Here is a 4,616-nt window from a genome sequence, read left to right as displayed (position 1 = left end):
TGTCTGACTCTTGATTTTGGTTCAGGTCGTGATCTCACAGTTTCGTGAGTTCGAGCCCCACGTCGGGCTCTGCATGGACCTGCTTGGAATTCTCTCTCTTTCTCTCTCTCTCTCCAAATAAATAAACTTCTTTAAAAATTACAAAAAATACATGAGAACATTTCTCATGAGGTCAGAAACTTTCTATCATTTCTTTTTTCCTTTTTTTTTCAAAACTGTATTTTCATTCTACATCAACACAATATACTTATAGATTCAAAAGTACTTAATTACCTTATCCTATGTCTCTGAACACAGACTTTGGGTATAAATTGAAATTTTGTGTTTTATGCCTCAAGTGTAAAAAAAAAAAAATCCCTTTTGGGTCGAATGATGATCACAATTACTCCTATAAGTGATCATTTATAATCAAAGAAAAAACATTGTGCATTTGGACAAGTTATTACTACTGCAAAAGCATCTTTATGAGATGGACTGGGGGATGGGACATATTGACTTGACGAAAGAGGCCTCCCTGACACAGTATTTCAATATTCACCGCAGAGCCGTTTTCAGCTGGAAAAGTGCACCCTAGTGGGATCCTGGCTCTGGTTGCGAAGGAGAAGTCAGCCGTGCAAGGCTAACGGAGCACCAGGCCTGCCCCACAGTGGGTTCTCACACAAATGGGCTTTAGGAAAGAGCTCATGTTCTGAAGCTGATTGCAGGAAAACCGTCCGTGCCTCAGGCCCCTTGGCAGATCTTCAAACCCCCTCAGGAGCCCACATTCCCATTAGCAGGGCCCTGCCTCGCCTTCAAACCATTAGATGTGAGGTGGGGGGAGGCCCCACAAACCACCAGATGAACCCAACACATCTAGCTGGAGTTCCTCCAAGGAAGTTTGTGGGGTTCTCTGCCGTCTGGAGGAGCAGTCAAGTTTTAAAGCAAGAATTTGCTTCAGTCAAATTACACAGGGGGTTCCCGCCCCCCAAGCCAGCACAGGCCCTCGGGTGAGATAATGGGGTGGTGGTGCAGAGACAGGAAGAGGGACAGTGCATGGACGGGGGACCAAGACCTCCCACAGAAGCCCCCTCGAATCCTCTCTGAGCTCCAGACAAGATTCCTTTCAATCTCCTTACCCAAGTTTAAGTTCTCACGGGCTGGTAAATGCAGTGAGCTTATTTGCAAGCCAGGGTCATATCTGCCTAGCAACCCAACGTGAAGAGTAGAAGGGCTACGAACGTAGACGGAGAACAGGCTGGCCAACTTTGCACAAAGGAATCTGTTCTCATGCAAATGACCCGGAGCAAGATGGCTAGCAAGAGAGAGCACAGAGGATAGGCTCAGGAGCCAATTTATTTCCCCAGAAGATGTTGAGGGACTTTTTAAAGGGCATCATCACAGCCTTGCCCACTGTAAATGAAGGACCGGGGGGGGGGGGGGGGGGGGGGCTCTGTTGCTCCTTGGCTTACGGCAGACACAACAGAAGAGGCTAAAAGGGGAGCTGAACCCTTAACTTAATATCCTGATTTTTCTGGTTCTGTACTCCAGACTCCAAGGGTTCTTTTGTTTGTATTTAGAACCAAACAGAGTTAGTTTTGTTTGGGGGGGTTTGATTAGCATGGCAATGCTGTGCTTTCCCTCTCTTCGCTATCCCTGGAAGAGTGAGGGGGGAAAAAAAAAGCAAGGGTTTTCACGCTTGGTCTCACTAGGAAAGGGAACAAGGTGAAGCCAGCCTCTAACCAGGGCATGCAAAAGTCATTGGTTTGTGGCTGGCAAGACTGGGCAGAGATTGGGTTTCCAGCTCCCCTTCTCTGTTACCCAAATGCAGGTGGCAAATATCGTCTTCAGTGAGCTTTAGTTGCAGAAAAGGGCCAGTGTGTGCCTATATTGTGAAACCTCGGGTGAATCCCTCCAGGGCTGTGTGCCTCAACTTTCCTCATCTGTAAAATGGGGATGGTAAGGATCAACTGTAGAATGTTACTGATGGGTTAAAGTTAGATCACATGTGTGGCACTTAATACAGTGCTGGGAACAAAGCAAACATACGAAAAAATTAACAACAGGTCTAACTAATATTAGTAAAATAATAGTAACGTATTATTGTTGTTGTGATTGTTATCATTGTAGTTACGCCTCTCCAACAGCCAGTGCGTTCACTCTGGTCAAATACTCAGATGTGAGTTTCTCAGTCATTCATTCATAACTAGAGCTTTTGGTATGATTTGCCTAATATTTTAACCTATTTTTAAAATTTTATTTATTTTGAGGGGCACCTGCGTGGCCCAGTTGGTTAAGAGTCCGACTTTGGCTCAGCTCATGATCTCATGGCTCATGAGTTCGAGCCTACATCTCTATGTCTCTCTCTGTCCCTCCCTCACTTATGCTCTCTCTCCCTCTCTCTCTCAAAGCGAGTGGGGGATGGACAGAGAGAGAAAGAGAGAGAGAATCCCATTGCCTAATGTTTTAAATCAAGAAACTGAAGCACCGGGAACTTTCTGGACTTGATTAGAACCACTCGGTAATAAATAATGGGCTACCTCCATAGGTTCCCAAGACCCAATACAGTAGATTTTGTGCCATAGCGAATATGACAATTCCATACTAAAAACAGTGACAGGTCCTAATACACTGTAAGGACATTACATTTTAGTGATTACAATGTTCGTTTTAGTGATTAAAATCAGTTTTGAACATCATCACGTGTGGATTCTTCAAACAACTCGACAAACAGATGGCTTGGTATAGTGGAGTCAGCCATCAGACTTGGTAAGCCATAAATAATAACAATAATAATAACGGGTGCTGAGGGCTCACCGTATGTCAGTCACTTTGATCCACACTTCACAGGAATCATAAATTAAACCCTTCAATTCTGGGAATACCACTACCGACCCCATTTTATAGATTCGAGAAATTGACGCCCCTAGAAGTTAAGTTACTTTCCCACAAGGTTGCGAAGCGAATCAGTTGCCCCTGGCTGTGCATTACTGGCCGAAACAGGGCGCTTCACAGGAACACACCTGCTCCCCACCTACCCCACGCCAGACCTTGTACCAGTACAGAATGGCATTTAACGCAGTCGACCCTATCCCCAAACCAGGAGCGAAATGAGGCACCCACTGCAAACGGATTTTTATGAAAACTCAAATCTCTGACTCCTCCCGGTGGCGACCCCGCGTGCACGCTCCCCCAAAGTAGGCTCTCTTGAGTTTCTGACATCAGAACCACATTCTCGAACCCCAAAGGAGGAAGCAGCCCGTACCAAAGTCGGCAGGGAAATGCAGAGAATAAGGCCTTTGCTTCCGAGCAGGTCTCCAACCAGCCCTGGTAAGTGAGGTGGAGACCAGGAAGCCAAGTCGGCGCCCCCGCGCACTCCGAAATGCCTGGGATACGACACACTGCTTTGTCCCCATAACTGGTTTCCCGGGCATCATCTGCTGAGTTCGCAGTGACCTTGGGGTTGGGGACTTCGGGATGAGGGGCACGTACTCCCTAAACGCCCGGGTCCCTGCCGTACCGGGGGCTCCCAGCGGATTAGGCGGCCATGCACCTGTGTGCACGTCGCCAGCCGCCTGGCCGGGAGGATGCGCGCGCGCCCCGACCCGGGGATGCTGACTCAGCCCGGCTGCTCACATCCCTTTCGCGCAACGCGGATGCTGTTGGCGCTGTTGCTGCTGCTGCCGCCGCCGCCGCTACTGCTGCAAAAGGGGGAAAGCTAGGCACTCGTAGCAGCCGGGCCGCTGCTCTCTGGGGCCCACTGCGGCACTCCCTCCCTCCCTCCCCCCCCCCCACCAGGAGAACCCTGCGCGAGTTGACGAAATTGGGGGAAGTGGGCGCTGGAGGAGGAACTCGGGGTGCGCGGCGCCGCGCGCGCAGCTCACACCCAAACTGGAAGGAACCTGTTCTGCTCGGGGCTGGCGCGGAGCCGCCGCAGCCGCGAGCGCCGCGCGGGTTTAGCCCCCGCACCCCCAATCGCCCCCAGCCAATCCCCAAATCCTCCGGGGGTACTCGGCGGTGGGCGCTCGGGGGAGGGGGGGCGCTCGGAGGGAAGGGAAGCGGCCCTGGGGCCCCGCGCGCGCGCGCGCGCGCGCCCGGCCGAGGGTGCCGGAGGAGAGGTGCAGGCGCCCCGAGCACGCCCGCGCTCCCCGCTTGCGGTGCAGCAAAGCGCCGGGGTCCGGTCGAGCAGGCGCGCACGGCCGCGCCCGGGTCGGGTGGGGGGAGCGGGGCGGCGTGCCAAGGACCCCGGCGGCAGGGGCGGGGGTGGCCCCGCGAGACCCCGCCGTTGGCACCAGCCGGCGACGCCGTTACCTTCCGTGACCCCCAGCCCGGGCCCGGGGCGGGCGCGCGCCCAGCGCGGCCCCGGTCCACGTGGGCCGGCGCGCGCGCGCCAGTCCGGCCCCCTCCTTGGCGGCGCTCGGCGCTCGCAGCACATGGTCGGCGGCGGCGCGCCCCCGAGGCCGGCGGAGACCGGCTGCAGCCGGTATAGGATAAGGGATAGGCAGCGACGCGGGGCCGGGGCGCGGGCAGCCGCACGCAGGGCCCGGGCGCAGGCGGCCGGGGTGGGGGGCGGGGGGAGGGTGTGGCCGGGGTGCCCGAGGCGCGGCCGTGGGTGGGGGGCCGGGGCCGGGGCCGGGGCG

The sequence above is a fragment of the Panthera tigris genome, chromosome E1, assembly GCF_018350195.1.
Source record: "Panthera tigris isolate Pti1 chromosome E1, P.tigris_Pti1_mat1.1, whole genome shotgun sequence".
NCBI classification, from domain to species: Eukaryota; Metazoa; Chordata; class Mammalia; order Carnivora; family Felidae; genus Panthera; species Panthera tigris.
This window is presented reverse-complemented; position numbering follows the sequence as displayed.